Genomic DNA, 19,418 nt, shown 5'->3' with positions numbered 1-19,418 from the left:
AGGTGTCTCTAATTGCTGGCTGATTGCTCTTGTTTTCAATAGAGCACTAGGACGAAAAAGGATGCAATTAATCCTCGTCCAATTAAATCTATGTAGAGGTAGTTTTTGAGACCAATCTTTGGTGTTTGTCCTGACCCACAAGGGTTCTTCTTAGCTGTCTCTTTCCATGGTTCTCTTTTGTAAGCTAGCTGGCCTGTCCTTTGTCTTTTTACCAGCTGCACAGCTTTTTACCTGCTGTTCATTTAAAAAAAATGTTGGACCAGGAGCGGTGGCTGACACCTGTAATCCCAGCACTTTGGGAGGCCGAGGCGGGCAGATCACCTAAGGTCGAGTTCCAGACCAGCCTGGCCAACTTGGTGAAACTCTTGTCTCTACTAAAAGTACAAAACTTAGCAGGGTGTTGTGATGGGAGCCTGTAATCCCAGCTACTTGGGAGGCTGAGGCAGGAGAATCACTTGAACCCGGGAGGTGGAGGTTACAGTGAGCCTAGATCATGCCATTGTACTTCAGTCTGGGCAACAGAGACTCTGTCTCAAAAAATAATAATAATAATAATAAAATAAAATAAAGAAAAAACAAATTGCAGGTCTCAGCTCCAGATGACCCGTTCACAGTCTTTTGTAAAACATTTAAAGAAGATGAATTTATTTAAATCATGCCAACTTTCACAAGCACAGGAACACATATTCACAAAAACGTTCTTGTCAGCCTCAAATTCTCCTTAAAATGAAATGTGTTGAGTTGGCAAACCCCTGAAAATGTTAGTGGGGTTTCCCTGACAAGATGGATATTCTCACATAACACTTGCGAAGCATTGAGAAAATGGCATTTTTACATGGTTGGTTAAAAAAAAAAAAGAAAAAAAAAGGATTTTGAACCATTATTACCAGATTGATGTAGCAAGATTTTGGCAGGTTTATCTTAGTGTTTGGAGTGAAAAGAAGTTTGCATTAAAATTGTGAGAGTTTGGGAAATGAAAAAATTAAAAGAAGATTTTTGTAAAAGTATGCCAAGGGGCTTAGAACAGGCTTTTGAGAAACTCTTCAAAGAAAATCTTCAAAATTGAGTCTATGACAGCTATGCTCTGTTCTCTATCCTAAGGCTGTCTTTATGTTTCTTTTCGTTAGTGTGACAAGGATATTTTACAGGAGAAAAATAGTCCCACTATCTATCCCAGTTCAAGATATATCTGTCTGGGGAAGGTTCAGAAAGATGGTCTGTCTGTCAGGTTACTTAACTGTGAGGGGGAAAAAATAGGCTTAAAGTCAGTTATATAAAGATGTATATAGAAAGTGGTGCTTTATAGTTGGTCACATATCATCCTGTAACCTAGGGCACAATGCAGAGGACGAAGGTGGTAGTCACAGCTGGAGCCTTGAGTATTTATGAGTTTGTGTATGCTTGTGTGTATATAAGAGGAAGGGTATGTGTGTATTGAAAATAGGAATAGAATTAGTGCCGAGAATCTAAAGGCATTAGAAGACAACCGGAATGTCAACTCTGAAATGGTGTGGAGTAGAGATGGTGAAATTTCACTAGTTCCCTTTCCCCTGTTATTGAATGGAAAAGTTAAACCAAATGAATCATCCACTATTAGTAGACTTCATTAACCATCCTCCCCCTGGCTTTATAAGCAAATCTCACTTATAAAACGCTGTGTTCTACCTCTCTTAATCCCCACTTCTTTTATTTACCTTCATCTGAAGTAAATGCATACATCTGGAAAAGCACAAGTTGTTACTGTTTCTCCTTCAGAGACATTTGCAGCCCACACGTCAGCACTTTCAGACATCCGGTAGCATCTCTCTCTTGGTTCAGCTGTCCTGTGGATGCTTTTTGTCATTCCCAACGGTGACGAGTGATCAAAAGTGTGCTGTAGTGTGGTGCCTAACAGGCACCAAGCAAATGTCTTTTGGATTAGGACAATCCCCACACAACACCAGTATAGGAAAAAGCTGTGTATGTGCCCCATTTCCATCTTTTATCCACAGTTCGAGTCCTGTATCCAATTTACTTTCCTTGTAAGTTTCTAAGTGAGATACAAGCCAGATAAATTATCTAAATATTTTATTTCACATTCTGGATTTAAATCACTTTCTCAGAAGAAAGATACAGTGGCTTCTATGGTTTTCGCTCAAATAACTGTTAAATGGCTCCACCATGTGGTTGAAAAATAGATTTTATTTACAGAAACCTAACACTGCAACAATAAAATTAGTCAAATTATTGTCATTTATTTATTCATCCAACAAATGTTAGCCTAGTCTTTTATGTGTCCGGCTATGTTCTCTGCACTGAGAACACTGTAAACAAAACTAATACAGTCCCCGACTCCTTGGATCTCATGATCACTGTATATCTTTTCCATGGCTGAGTAGCAGACTGTAGCTAACATTAAAATAATTATAAAAGCACATCTTTTAAGTTGTTTTTATTAGATACTATAAAAAGGATAAAATAGGCTCTGGTTATGGCTCTGTAATTAACTGCAAAAATACTTTTCCTCTGTGGGACTCTGGTTATTATAGGCTGTCCTAGATAAATGGCTCCTAACCCTGATAATATGATAAAACAATGACATATTATTTCCCACAGGAAAAAAAAAGCACATTCCAAAGTTTGTCTACAAGGTTGGGATGGGTGTGTCATAACCTCCAGAAATATTATTTACGCTTAATATGTGTTCACATACAGGTAAAGTATATTATATGTACCTATCGGAATAGATACTCTCTAATGTCCTTTCTAGCTATAACAATCTTTGCTTCCCATGATCAGGAATAATTGATTTTAAAAAAATCAGTTCCGAAGAGAACTAGTGCTTATATTCGAGGCTCCTGTCTTCCAAACCTTCCCAACACATCAACTGAACACTAGTTGCTGCAGTATAGCAGTTTCACCTTACTGCTTCCTGCTACCCTTACTCAGGAAAAAAGTGCTGCGTGAGTGGGATGATCATAAAACGTACAGTGCAAACCAGGACAGTTTTGAGAGTGAAGTGGAAACTTGCAGTAGTACCTATTTATGCTACAATTTTACTGTAAAAAGTAAATCACTTAAGGTATTAAATGAGCACAGAATAGTGGTTGGCATATAATAAGCACCCTGCACATTTCAGTCTTTTATCATGGACAACTAGCTATATATCTCTACTTGTTTTCCTCCTGTTCCCTCTCTCCAACCTACCTTCCACTCTGCTTCCAAAGGAATTTTTGTAAAGTGCAAATATTCAGGTCCTTTCCCTCCTGAGAAACCTGTCAATGGATATTCCCACTGCAAATGGAACACACAAATTCTCTCCTATTGGTTTCTCACTATGTTCTCCCAACGCTCACCCTTTGATTCAACCATAGCTCTTGCAAGCCCAGCCTTCTCCCTTCTACCTGCATGTATTTGAATGCAGCTTTTGCTATTCTTCTTCCTAAATTTTACCCATCAAAATTCTTCTCATATTTTAAGCCCCTTTGTTCAGGCTCTTCTAGGTAATGTCAGACAGAAATTTGTCTTTCTCTATTTTAATAATTATATTACTTTTAGCTATCATTTATTAAACTCTTTGTCAGGCACTATTCTAACTCAGCTCTTTACATACCATTATATTGTTTTGTTGGAAAGACAGATCTAGACCATTTAACCATTGTTCAGTGCACAGAGTACTAAGACTTACGACGGAAGTTAGAACTGTGTTCGGTGCAAGGCAGAACACTATAGAAGTTGAGCCTGCAGGGTCTGAAATAAGACAGCCAGTTTTCTAATTCTGACTCTATAATTTACTAGTTGTATGACTTTGGGCATGTCTCTTTTTTTAATTGAAACTGAGTAAACTTAGTTTCTTTATGTTTACACTTTGTAGTGACAGTTGACTCACGCCTGTAATCCCAGCACTTTGGGAGGCCGAGGCGAGCAAATCACCTGAGGTCAGGAGTTCGAGACCAGTCTGACTAACATGGTGAAACTCTGTCTCTACTAAAAATACAAAAATTATCCAGGCATACTGGTGGGCACCTGTAATCCCAGCTATTTGGGAGGCTGAGGCAGGAGAATTCGGTTGCATTCAGGAGGCGGAGGTTGCAGTGAGCCGAGATTGCACCATTGCACACCAGCCCGGGTGACAAAGTGAGACTGTCTCTAAATAAATAAATAAATAGGATTGCTCTGGCACTTACATTGTGAAAATCTGAAACAAAAGACTGGAATTACTTTTTGTTATGTTTCCCACAATGTATTCTCACAGTCAATATAGTGCCTGCTTAGGAGAAGCACTTTTCAACTGTCATACACATATTTCAGATATCACCATGGGGTTATATGGAACACTCATGAAAGGATTCATGGATGTTTCCTGGGTAGGAACACGAAAATAGCTAAACATAAAATCCTGTCTTCAAAAGGAAAACTTCTAAATTTAGATACAGTCAGATACAGACGCAGAGTTATGCTGACTGCATTGCCCCGAGTTGTGGTTTCTTTAGATGGCTCTTTGTCTTGCTTACAGTGTGTCCAATGTAACAACTGCATCCATTAAAAAGAAGAGAGAGAGAGACAGATACAAAACAAGACTCTGAACGGATTTTCAAAGGTTACTAAGCCCTTCACAAACTCATTAAGAAGATGCTGAACCAACAGAAATGCAGTTGCTTGACAAATGGTTTCAAAACTGCCTCATGGAAACAGTGTACTATGAAATGTCTCATTATTAGGCTGCAATAGGGCTAAAACATGGCAGGGCAGTTGGAGGAGGAGGGTGTGGGTAGAAATTTCTACTTTCATTTCATTATGGCCAGAGAATATATTTTGTATGATTTAAAGACTCAAGTTTATTGAAGTTTTTATTATTATTATTATTATTATTATTATTATACTTTAAGTTCTAGGGTACATGTGCACAACGCGCAGGTTTGTTACATATGTATACATGTGCCATGTCGGTGTGCTGCACTCGTTAACTTGTCATTTACATTAGGTATACGTCCTAATGCCATCCCTCCCCCCTCCCCCCACCCCACAACAGGCTCCAGAGTGTGATGTTCCCCTTCCTGTGTCCAAGTGATCTCATTGTTCAATTCCCACCTATGAGTGAGAACATGCGGTGTTTGGTTTTTTGTCCTTGCCATAGTTTGCTCAGAATGATGGTTTCCAGCTTCATCCATGTCCCTACAAAGGACATGAACTCATCCCTTTTTATGGCTGCATAGTATTCCCTGGTGTATATATGCCACATTTTCTTAATCCAGTCTGTCACTGATGGACATTTGGGTTGGTTCCAAGTCTTTGCTATTGTGAATAGTGCCGCAATAAACATACGTGTGCATGTGTCTTTACAGAAGTTTGTTTTATGGCCCAAAATTGGTTGTAGTGAAAATTTATCTGTTGCCTACAGGAAGCACACTTCACCTATAAAGACACAGACAGACTGATAATAAAGGGATGGAAAAAGATATTCCATGCCAATGAAAACCACAAAAAGAGCAGGAGTTGCCAAACTTATATCAGACCAAATAGATTTCAAGACAAAAATTATTAGAAGAGACAAAAATTTCTTATATGATGATAAAGGGGGTCAATTCAGCATGAGGATACAACAGTTGTAAATATATATGCACCCAACACTGGATCATCGAAATACATAAAACAAATGTTATAGATAGGGACATAGATTCCATGTTGCTATCTATAATGTGCATGTGCACATGAAAAGCTTGGTATTCTTAACTGTGGGATAGAGTGATATATAAAGGAGATTTTGGTCAAGTTGGTAAAGTTGTTCAGTGTCCCACAGTATTATAAATTTTCTGTTTCCATGCCACATTCATTAGTTACAGAAAAGTCTGTAAACTTCAACTATCATTTTGGATTTACTTCTCAGATTCTCTTGCCAGCAGAATTCATCAAGCAGAAGAAAGAATGAATGAGCTTGAAGACAGGCTATTCGAAAATACACAGCGGAGACAAAAGAAAAAAGAAAAAGAAAGAATAAAGCATACCTACGAGATCTAGAAAATATCTTCAAAGAGGCAAATCTAAGAATCAATGGCCTTAAAGAGAAAGTACGAAGAGAGATGGGGGTAGAAAATTTATTCAAAGTAACAGAACACTTCCCAACCTAGAAAAAGTTATCAATATTCAAATAAAAGAAGGTTCTAGAACACCACACATATTTAACCCAAAGAAGATTACCTCAAGACACTTAATAATCAAACCTTCAATAGTCAAAGATTTTTAAAAAGGACCTTAAAGCAGCAAGAAAAAAAAATACAAAGTAGTTCCAATACATCTGGCAGAAGACTTCAGTGGAATGCTTACAGGCCGGAAGAGAGGAGAGAGTGGCATGACATATTTGAAGTGTTAATTTAAAAAAGCAAACAAACAAACAAAAAAACCCTTTTACCCTAGAATAGTATATCTAGCAAAAACATCCTCCAAACATGAAGCTGAAGTAAAGACTTTGCCAGACAAACAAAAGCTAAGTGATTTCAAGAACAGCAGACCTGTCCTACAAGAAATGAGAAAGAGATTTCTTCAATCTGAAAGAAAAGAAAGTTAATGAGCAATAAGAAATCATCTAAAGGTGCAACACTCACTGGTAACAGTAAGCATACAGACAAACAGAGAATATTATAACACTATAATTCTGGTGTGTAAACTACACATACCTTCAATAAAAAGACAAAAAGAACCAATCAAAAATAATAACCACAACAACTATTCAAAACACACGCAGCACAATAAGGTAGAAATATAAACAACAAAAAGTGTAAAAGCAGGAAAACAAAGTAAAAGCTAGAGTTTTTAGCAGTTTTTTCTTCTTTGTTTATGGTATCTGTGCTAAGTTGTCATCAGTTTTAAATAATGGGTAATAAGATAGTATTTCCAAGACTCATGGTAACATCAAATTGAAAACCTTACTGTGGATACACAAAACATAAAAAGCAATAAATTAAATTATACCACCAAAGAAAATGACCATCACTAAAAGGAAGACAGGAAGGAAGGAAAGAAGAAAGAGAAGACCAGAAGAGGAACAGAAAACAAATAACAAAATAGCAGGAGTAAGTCCCTGCTTATTAATAGTAATACTGAATGTAAGCGAAACATTCCAATTAAAATAAATAGTGTAGCTGAATGGGTAAAAAACACGACACAATGATCTGTTGCCTACAGAAAGCACACTTCACCTATAAAGACACAGACAGACTGATAATAAAGGGATGGAAAAAGATATTCCATGCCAATGAAAACCACAAAAAGAGCAGGAGTTGCCAAACTTATATCAGACCAAATAGATTTCAAGACAAAAATTATTAGAAGAGACAAAAATTTCTTATATGATGATAAAGGGGGTCAATTCAGCATGAGGACATAACAATTATAAATATATATGCACCCAACACTGGATCATCTAAATACATAAGACAAATGTTATAGATAGCGACATAGATTCCAATGCAATAATAGCTGCATGCTTCAACACTCCACTTTCAATATTGGATATATCTTCCATATAGAAAAATCAACAAACATCAGTTTTCATCTGCACTATATAACAAATGGACCTAATAGATATTTATGGAACATTTCACCCAATGGCTACAGAATATAGATTCTTCTCCTCAGCACATCAATCATTCTCAAGGACAGAACCTATGTTAGGCCGCAAAAAAAGTCTTTAAAAATCCAAAAAAATTAGATTATATGAAGTATCTTCTCTGACCACAATGGAGTAAAAACAGAATTCAATAGCACAAGGAATCTTGGAAACTATACAAACACATGGAAATTAAACAATATGCTCCTGAATGATCAGTGGGTCAATTAAGAAGGAAATTGAACATTTTCTTGAAATAAATAATAATGGAAACACCACATACCACAAGCTATGGGACACAGCAAAAGCAATACTAAGAGTTTATGTCGGCCGGGCGCGGTGGCTCAAGCCTGTAATCCTAGCACTTTGGGAGGCCGAGACGGGCGGATCACGAGGTCAGCAGATCGAGACCATCCTGCCTAACACCTTTAAACCCCGTCTCTACTAAAAATACAAAAACTAGCCGGGCGAGATGGCGGGCGCCTGTAGTCCCAGCTACTCGGGAGGCTGAGGCAGGAGAATGGCGTAAACCCGGGAGGCGGAGCTTGCAGTGAGCTGAGATCCGGCCACTGCGCTCCAGCCCGGGCAACAGAGTGAGACTCCGTCTCAACAACAACAACAACAACAACAACAACAACAACAACAACAAAAAAAAAAAAAAAGTTTATGTCTTTAAGCACCTACATCGAAAAGTAGAAAAACTTCATTAAACAGCAAGCAATGCATCTTAAAGAACCAGAAAAGCAGTAGCAAACCAAACACAAAATTGGCAGAAGAAAAGAAATAATAATCAGAGCAGAAATAAAAAAAATTGAAATGAAAACAATATGAAAGGTGAATGAAACAAAGTGTTGATGTTTTGAAATGATGAACAAAATTGACAAAACTTTAGCCAGAATAACTAATAAATAAGTGTGAAAACCTTAAGTAAATAAAATCAGGGATGAAAAAGAAAGCATTACAACTGATACCACAGAAATTCAAATGAACATTAGTGGCTACTATAACCAACCATACGTCAATAAATTGGAAAAGTTAGAAGAAATGGATAAATTCCTAGACACATACAGCCTACCAAGATTGAACCAGGAAAAAATCCAAAATCCGAACAGACCAATAATAAGTAATAAGATTAAAGCTGTAATAAAAAATCTCCCAGCAAAGTCCAGGACCCAACAGCTCCACTGCTGAATTTTATCAAACATCTGAAGAAGAACTAATTACAATCCTACTCAAACTATTACAAAAAAAAAAAAAAAAAACAGCAGAGGAAGAGGCACTACTTCCAAACTCTTTGTCTGAGGCCAGCATTACCACGATACCAAAATCAGACAAACACATCAGAAAGAGAAAAATACAGCTCAATATCCCTGATAAACACTGATGCAAAAAATTTCTCAACAAAATACCAGCAAACCAAATTCAACAACATATTTAAAAGATTACTAATGATGACCAAGTGAAATTTATCCCTGGGATGCAAACGTGTTTCAACATGTGCAAATCAATGAATATGATACATCATATCAACAGAATAAAGGACAAAGAGCATATGATTATTTCAATTAATGCTGAAAAGCATTTGATAAAATTTAACATTTCTTCTTGGTAAAAACCTTCAAAAACTAGGTATAAAAGGAACATACATCAACATAATAAAAGCTGTATACAAATGACCCACAGCTAATATACTGAATGGGGAAAAACTGAAAACCTTTCCTCTTTGGTCTGGAATATAAAGATGCCCACTTTCACCATTATTCAACATAGGACTGGAAGTCCTAGCTAGAGCAAAGTAATAGAGAAAGTAAGAGAAAGTAATAAAGGTCATCCAAATTGAAAAGGAGGAAGTAAAATTATCCTTGTTTGCAGAAGATATAATCTTGTATTTGGGAAAACCTAAAGACTCCACCAAAAAATCTATGAGAAATAATAATAAACAAGTTCAGTGAATTTCAGGATACAAAATCAGCATACAAAAATCTGTAGCATTTCTACGTGCCAGAGATGAACAATCTGAAAAATACAGCAAGAATGTAATCCCATTTACATTAGACAGAAACAAAGATAACTAGAAATTAACTAAAGAACTAAAAGATTACTGTAATGAAAGCTATTAATGAAAGAAATTGAAGAGAACATCAAAAAATGGACAGATAATGTTCATGGATTGGAAGAATCAATATTGTTAACATATTCATACTATCTAAAGCAATCTACAGATTCAATGCAATCCCTATCAAAATACGAAGGACATTCTTCACAGAAATAGAAAAAACAGTCCCAAAAATTATATGAAATCTCAAAAGACCCAAAATAGCCAAAGCTACTCTCAGCAGAAAGAACAAAATTGGCAGAATCACATTACCTGACTTCAGATTATACTGCAAAGCTATAGTAACAAAAAGGATGTGGTAGTGGCATTAAAAACAGGCAGATAGAAATATGGAACAGAATAGAGAACACAGGAATAAATTTATACATCTACAGTTAATTCATTTTCAACAAAATTACCAAGAATAAACAATGGAGAAAGAACAATCTCTTCAACAAATGGTGTCAGGAAAAATGGATATCCAGATACAGAAGAATGAAAGTAGACTTTCATCTCACACGATATAAAAAATCAAATTAAAATAGATCGAAAACTTAAAAGTAAGACCTCACACTACAAAACCACTAAAAGGAAACATTGGAGAAACTCTCCAGGACATGGAATGGAGCAAAGATTTCTTGAGTAACAGCCCATAAACATAGGCAACCCAAGCAAAAATGCACAAATAGGATTATATCAAGTTAAAAAGCTTCTGCACAGTGAATGAAAAAATCAACAAAGTAGAGATAACCCATAGAGTGGGAGAAAATATTTGCAAACTACCTATCTGTCAAGGGATTAATAACCATAATATATAAGGAGCTCAAACAACTCTATAGGAAAAAATCTAATAATATGACTTAAAAATGCATAAAATATATGAATAGATATTTCTCAAAAGAAGACATACAAATGGCAAACAGGCAAATGAAGAGGTGGTCAACATAATTCATCATCAGAGGAAGGCAAATAAAAACTAGAATGAGACAGCATCTCACCCCAGTTACAATGGCTTATATCCCAGAGAAAGGCAATCACAAATGGTGGTGAGGATGTGAAGGAAAGGGAAACATCGTCCACTGTTGTTGGTAATGTAACTTATTATAGCCACTGTGAAGGACATTTTGGAGGTTCCTCAAAAAACTAAAAATAGAGCTACCATGTGATCTAGCAATCCTACTGCTGGGTATACACCTAAAAAGAATGGAAATCAGTACATCAAAGAGATATCTGGAGTCCCATGTTTATGACAGCAGTATCTACAATAGCCAATATTTGGAAGCAACATAACTGTCCATTAGCAGATGAGTGCACAGAAAAAAATGTGGTGTACAAAATAATGAGATCTTGTCTTTTGTAATAACATGGTAGGAACTGGAGGTCACTATGTTACATGAAATAAACCAGGCACAGAAAGTCATATTTCACATGTTCTCATTTATTTGTGAGAGCTGTTTTTTTTTTTTTTAATGGAACTCCTGGAGATAGGGAGTAGAACAATGTTTACCAGAGTCTGGGAAGGGTTGTTGGGGAAAGGAGGAGAGTTAATGGGCACAAAAATGTGGTTAGACTAAATATGATTTAATATTTGATAGCACAACAGGGTGACTATAGTCAACAATAATTTATTGAACATTTAAAAATAACAAAAAGAGTACCTGGGCGTGTTTGTAACATAAAGAAAGGATAAATGCAGGAAGTGATGGATACCCCATTTACCCTGATGTGATTATTATGCATTGTATGCCAGTATCAAAATACCTCATATACCCCATAAATACATACACCTACTATGTACCCACAAAAAATTAAATACTAAAAAAAAATGTATATTCTGGTTGATAAAGGTTGCTAAGATTTTCCAAGATGAGAGATTTTGCTTTATCTTTAAAAAAACTTTTTGACCAGGGTCGGGCATGCAGTGAGTCACGCCTGTAATCCCAGCACTTTGGGAGGCCGAGGCGGGCGGATCACGAGGTCAGGAGTTCGAGATCATTCTGGCTAACACAGTGAAACCTCGTCTCTACTAAAAATACAAAAAAATTAAAAAATTAGCAGGACGTGGTCGCAGAAGCCTGTAGTCCCAGCTACTCGGGAGGCTGAGGCAGGAGAATGGCGTGAACCCGGGAGGCGGAGCTTGCAGTGAGCCGAGATGGCGCCACCGCACTCCAGCCTGGGCGACAGAGACTCCGTCTCAAACAAACAAACAAACAAATAAATAAATAAATAAATAAATAAATAAATAAAAATTTCCAGACGTTTTCCTTGTAAGAAAACTATTACTTAGACATCACACATATATTATTCTATTGTATATAATAACCTTTTTATTTCCTCCAATTACCTTAAAATAATAAGTATGCCTTTTATTGCAAATAAGAGAGAATACAGTGAAAATAAGTTTCATGGCAAATCTGTGAGATTTTCCCTACTTCATCTCCACTTTCATGCTTTATAATTTGCACAGAATCCTAAGAACAATAACAACTAAATGCTTATTCTTGTTCCATTTTTCTTCTTTATTCCTCTACTTGGAACTTTTAAATACACAGGATGACTTTTATAATCATGTAGTTGGTTGATGGTCCACTATTTATAGCAATCTCAGTTATCACAAAGGAAATACTATATGCTTTGCCCTGCAAATGTGCAGAACAAACTTCCTCTAATGTTAACATCATGGTCTTTGAGTGAAAAATTCATTCTTGCTTAGGGTTTATATTTTTCCACATCAGGAGGCACTCTTTCCTCTGCCAAGACAAAATGTGGCATGGAATGAATTCAAAGAAAATAACCTTTCCTAAAGCATCAATACTTTTGATTAAAAGGATGAATAAAATATAAAAATAGATATGGATCAAAAATAAGAATATGAAAAAGTCATGTATTTCTATTCTCCTATTTGACTTTTCAAACAGTAGACTTACCCTTTTTAAAGTTTTACTAACACTTTCAAACCATGAATTCAACAACTTATTTCCTTAAGATGAGGAATCATAAACATAGAAATCAAAATTTTGATCATAAACATTTAAATTTAAATATTATCATCTCTTCCATTTATTCACTTGTTAATTTTTTATTTTATGTTTGCTATCTGCAGCCATATGCTAGGTGTTTGCAATACATTGTTGAACAAAAGCCATGTAGTACCTGCCTGCTTTGAACTTCTATTTGCTCAAAGGTTTTAAATCATGAGGTCACAGATCTTTGGCTTATGCATTTTAGTTCCCCTCATGTCCAGCATAGGACTATCAATTTATCTTATTTATTTATTTCTTCACTCTTTTTTCAAAGAAATTTTCTTCTTTTTTTTTGAGGAGATTGTTATCTACCTTGAGGACAGGAAACTTGTGTGTTTTGTGTGTCTCTGCAAAGTCAGTATTAGAATAATGTCAAGGACAATCCAGGCATATATTGGGCACTCCATAAATGCTCATTAAATAAATAGATGGATAAATGTAGTTCTTATTTTAAAAATACTATCATCTGAGCACTTCATCTAAACTCTTATCTTACAGATGAGGAAATTGAAGTCAAAACAAGTAAGTCATTTGTCCAAGGCCACGTAGTTGCTTAGCTACTTTGAGGTAGAACTCATGGACCAAATTCCTAGTAATAAACACTAACAGGCTAACAACTTTTATCTTAGATTGGTTTTGCCATCTTTGATACCTAGTTTAGAAAGAAGAACCAGTAGCACCTAATGTAAAACAAGGCTACTTCTGCAAGCCATCAAAAGATGCATAAAGCATGCTAATTTTGCATGAGGCTATTGGTCAGTCACTTACTGCTCCAAACCCCCCAGACTAAGGTATCCTTAACTGGAAAAAATGCTTTGAAGAAACCATCATGAAGGGCCCTTTTTGTATTCTGTGATTCTTTAACTTTGCTTATTCAAAAGTTATATTTAATAAATGCTTATTAATAGATGGATAGATATAGTTCTTATTTTAAAAATATTATAATCTGGGAACTTCATCTAAACTCTTACCCTACAGATGAGGAAATTGAGTCAAAACAGCAAAAGAGAGCTAGAAGGGGCTTCAAATATAATCTTTCCTAAGATTATATTTAAGAGAAGTTTATGTGAAGAGAAGATGACTTCCTTGAGGGTCACATGGTCAGTGGAGAAATCTGGCATGAATCCCAGTCTTTTATTAATCAAACCAAGACACCTTCCGTCATACTACAACCACTGCAGTATTCAACTTGGTGAATTTTAGAGCTTTTATTTTGTTAAACATTATTTTCACTGATCTGACATTCTATTTAAGGAGAATTATTTTACCAGTTTACCTTGTTTTCAAAGTTGAAAATACATAATTGATTTTTGGACACTGTGTTAGAAAAGGCAAAATCCCATCCAGCTGCAGCCGTTCCTGAATTTGTAATCAAATCCAAGCCTTTGGAATTGAACACAGTTTCATCTTGGAAATAAAGACTTATATGATACAATGAGCACTGGACTTAGAGTCAGATAATTTGGGTCCTGATCACTCACTTCTGTGAGTTATTTGACTAGAGGCTTCAGTTGTGTTCCCTCTCTATAAAAAAGGTTAACTTATCAACCTTGCAATGTGGCATTTAAGAGTGCATGAGAGAGTATATGGGAAAGCAGTTTGTAAACTGTAAAGTGTTTTACAAAACTTGAAAGGAATAGATTGATTTATTTTTAAGTTAAACTCAGAAGTATTTGATATCAAAACACAAAATACGGCCGGGCGCGGTGGCTCAAGCCTGTAATCCCAGCACTTTGGGAGGCCGAGACGGGCGGATCACGAGGTCAGGAGATCAAGACCCTCCTGGCTAACACGGTGAAACCCTGTCTCTACTAAAAATACAAAAAACTAGCCGGGGGAGGTGGCGGCGCCTGTAGTCCCAGCTACTCGGGAGGCTGAGGCAGGAGAATGGCGTAAACCCGGGAGGCGGAGCTTGCAGTGAGCTGAGATCCGGCCACTGCACTCCAGCCCGGGCCACAGAGCGAGACTCTGTCTCAAAAAAAAAAAAAAAAAAAAAACACACACACACACACACAAAATACGATATCCCCATTCAAAATAAAAATAATTCTAAACAATCTGCAACATGGGTTAGATTTTTTTGAGTGTATATTAGTGGAAATTCTACGAAAAAGACTCATAGTCAAAATAAACCCAAAACAATCTTTTTGCCATCCATTATTTTATAATTTTTTAAATGAAAGGAATAAAAACATTCTTTCAATCTAATCAGAGTCAGTGATTTTTAAAGTCCTGTATGATCTTCGTACCATATCCTTAATGTTATGAAATATTTTACTTTTGATTCATCTTTACTAAGCACTTATGGTGTACAGGCAACTGATATATTCCATCATTAATATAATAATCCCATTATAACCTGTATCTCTAGAAAGTCTATACCTCACTCTGCTCAGAAATGGAATTGTGTGTCTATATCCCTCATTAGATTTTAATGGCTTTTAAAGATTGCACCCATGCATTTTTCTTAAATGAGCCTATTTAAATATTTAAGAAACTTTAGAGAAAATTTTGGCCAACTGTCTTTCTTTTGTATATCCAGAAAACTGAAAAAGAAATGTAGCATCAAAAGTGGCAGACACTGCCTACAACGATGCCATTTTACATTTCAGAACTCTGACTCCCCGCACTACTTACCAAACAACAATATGCTCAGCAAGGATGAGTCCTCTACTGCCTCAAGAGGGTGATTTAAGTCTAAACCAATCAATGTAACTCCATGTCCTTTGCTGGTGATTAATTTAGGCATATGCAAAAGTCATAGTCCTGGGCAAAGATATGAAACTGGTCTTTCTCAGATATGAAACTGTTCGTTCTCTCTCTCCTTCTCTCTATTACTATCCCTCTCCCACTCTCTGGCCTCACTGAGCTACTAAATTAACAAACAGCTTTACCTCTATATCTATTGTTACATAAGAATATAAATTCATTTGTCTCATGCCAATGGAGTTGAGTTCTTTGTCACTCACAGACAAAAGCATTCTGACTGAAGTAGAATTTAACTGGTAGAGCAGAAGTGTATTGTTTGTTGCATAAGATATAAGTGCATTATGATAGTTAGGAAAATACTTTAACTGTTTCTGAAGAAGGTTGTATGTTGAATTTGAACAATAAAGAAGAAGTCTAGAGTAGACTTTTTTCTACCCAAAATCGCATCTTCTTTTCTATAACTAGGGAATCTTCCCTCTTATAAAGGGAAGCAGAAAAAAAAAAAAAAATCCCAAATACTGATTTCCTTGTCCTCCTTTCTTACACGAATTAAAGTATAGGCACATAAACTTGTATATTGGATCAAGTGTGGATTCGGGAACCAGCTATGTAGAAGAGAGAAATAAATCATGCCTGCAAGGGAGGCTTTCAGGTAACAGTAAACCCAGTGTCCAGTATGGATGGCATTAATGGTAGAATCCTAGTATTATTATGAGAATCCTTCTGTGACGTGGTTTCAGGCTTGTTTTGGCTTCGTAGGCTCTAACATTAGATCTTGCATCTTCCTGAAGATATAGAATATCCTTGTTTTCATATCCTTTCTCAGATTAAATTAGTCATATTTAATTTTGTTGCTTGCAAAGAAAAGCTTTGACTAAAGCATTAAATTAATTTCTGAGAGCCTCATAGGAAATTATTCACAGAACTCAGATGCTCAGATGAGACCTGGTTTCTGCTTTAATTTAATTGAATGTAGAGATCAAACAAAAAACAAAAAGGGAACAATGCAAGCATTTAAAAAAACTGACTATGTAAAAGAAAGGCAAATCATGCACACTAGCACCGCACCAAAGCAAGGCAGTATTGTCAGTGTGTCAGAGGAGGAGTGTGGGCAGCGGCCTGCCAAGGTTCTGAGGAGAAATCACATCTCTGAGACTATTTGAGATGGTTTTCAGACTGAATTGAAATGTTTCTTGGAACACTTTTTAAGATGTCTGATTTCACAAGTTTTAGTATGGTTAAGATAACCATTATGAGGTAATCAATTAAATCCAGGCAAAGGTAGAGTTACAGTGGCTAAGCTGCGAGATGAGACTACTTTATAACCCAAATTGTGAAATTTATAATTTTGCCTGTCTTTTCAGGTTATCCCATCTCTGGCTCATACCTACAACTCCTGGAATACCAGGAGTTTAAACCTTGGAATTATTCAATAAAATGAATTATTATAGCGTTTACAAGACACAGTGACAATCAACTCAGCGCAGTTTTCCTGTTAGTCATTTAAAACTTTCTTCCCAAGATGTCCTCTGAGGTACATGTGTTAAAACATTGTAACACCTGGGAAGCCATGCACTCTTCCATGAAAAGGAACTCAAAACCAGAACATCGCAGCAAAATTTTACATCTTAAAATGAACACTGCCATAGGCTGATAGTTTAGAATCATAAAATTTCAGCGTTGGAAAGTAACTTGATCTTCTGGTCTGCTGGTTCTCATGACTTGCTATATATCTAAATCACTTTTGCAGCTTGAAAAAGTCTAGACCTCAACCCAGATTAATGTCACCAGATTTAGGAAGCACTAATCCACCTAGATAGCTCCAACTACACAGCCTTCCGAATTACCAAGACACATTGTGGATAAAAAAAACAATGTATTGATCATCTTAAAATATATGGGGGAATCATTTTTAATAAGTACCTCTTCCCTATTTTGATGAGTTTATAAGAAATGACCCGAACAGAGGAAGGAAGGCAAACAGCTGTAAAGCTGGAAAAATATAGAACATCCAACCGTTCCTTTGTTTTCAACAAAATAATAAGAACAGCTAACTGGAGCAGTTAAATCTTTCTCACATGCAAAATACATTTAGAATCCTGAGAAAACAAACTGTGAAAATTGAGAATAAGACATCTAAGCTACCTTCTGCTGCTCTGGAAAAAATAATGTCACATTACTGTATTGGGCAGAAATTGTTGCGAAAAATGACATAAGACTCCATGTGAACTGCAAAATTTTTCTCAGCAAAAGAAAAATCAGTCAAGATAGAAGGGAAAGAGTATGCTGAAAATGCCAGCCACACCCTTGCTCTCTATATGAAGAGCCTTCCTTCTCTCTCTTCTTCTGATTATTATTAATTTAATTTGCTGTTTCATTTGTTAAATTGTATTCAGGCATTTTATATGGCACTGATTTCCAAGCCTTCATGTGAGATACGTTTCCAACTACCAGTTTAGAGCAGCACCTGATATACTCCTTAAATTTCAATGCATTTCTTTTCAGAAGGGAATTAGTGGCCAAATCCTAACCTGGTTTTTGCCCTACATATTCGTTATTCAGGTTGAATTTCCAAAATATCAAATTGGGAGTAGGATGGTAAGAGATAAAATTATCCAAAGACTCCCTAAAGTTTTTAAGTTCATTTTTTATTCTAAATTCCTTAATGTGAATGGAGAGAATAAATGATTCCTTTTGGCTATACGTGTACAATAGCTACTGAGTCTTCTGGGTAAACAAAACTAAGATGCCTTTACAAGATAGAGGCTTTTCCTAAAGACACAGAAAACATTATCAAGCAGTGTTCTCAGAAATTGTCTTTGCTGTCTGACCAACTCTGCTACATCAATTCCAGTTCAGAAGAATGACTTCTATCAGTGTTAAGTGGAATGCAAAAGCATAGATGACACACAAATAGAATGAAACAACTATTCATTGAGTCCTGCAGTGTCCCCAGAATACCCCGAGGTTCCTAGGAATTAGCTAGTAGGATACAGGCCAACATTTTTAACATGGCCTGTGTGATCAGTCCCCACCTGCCTGTCCTTTAGACATTATCTTGGATCCTGTCCCCTTGTTCTCTCAACTTGAGCATCAGTGGCATATTTATCCTTTCTCAAAGTCCTCTCGGCATAGGCCTCTGAACATTATTATCTGTGTAGTATGGTCTTCTCCACTACTTCACGTCACTAGTTAATTTCTAATTTTCCATAAGGTATCATCAGCTCAGGTTTTTTCTTTCCAGGAAAACTTCTCATAACCAAGTTGGATTTATCTATTAGATGCTTTTATCATGCTTTCTCCTTTGCTTCACTTACCATGGTTGTAATTTTGCATGTGCTTTTGGTAATTCTTTAAGTAATATTTGTCTCCTTCATTAGATTCTAATCTTTGTGAGGGCAAGTCCATGTCTGCTTTGCTCTCCATTTTATCTCAAAGATTAGGCACAGAATCTGATGTAAGGTGACATGAGTTTAATATTTATTAATGCCTGGATTAACCACATTAATAACACACCATAGTATTCCTTTGAATAAATTAAGAAACCAACAATTAGAGAAAACTAGTAATTTGCCAGAATTATCAGAGCTACAAAAACTAGACAAATAATGTCTAGCCAAATTTTCAGAATCTAATTTCAGTGGTTTTTCTCTCCTGCAAAAGTCCAGTCCTTTTAAGGGATCATATCAGTTAAATTTTTAGCATTAGTGAGTGTCAGCAAACTGTCTATTATCAATGTTTTCAGCCAGAAAAACACCAGGAACGTACCTATATTGAGCAAACTACTTTTATTACGCACTGCAATGGGAAATCACGACATATCTCATGGGGAATCATGGTGTGTCTCCATGAGACAGTGATAGAAAGAACTTAATGTAGGGTTTAGACTTTGTTTTGAAAGAGAGTTTAGGAGAAGGTGCAGGGAAATGGGAATTTCAGAAAGCAGGGTAATTCTGTGATTGTGCATCTTAACAAATTGTAAATATATAGAGAGAAGACCAGAATG

Source organism: Rhinopithecus roxellana, chromosome 1 (genome assembly GCF_007565055.1).
Source record: "Rhinopithecus roxellana isolate Shanxi Qingling chromosome 1, ASM756505v1, whole genome shotgun sequence".
Lineage (NCBI taxonomy): Eukaryota > Metazoa > Chordata > Mammalia > Primates > Cercopithecidae > Rhinopithecus > Rhinopithecus roxellana.
The sequence above is the reverse complement of the archived record's forward strand: the minus strand, read 5'-3'. Positions refer to the sequence as shown.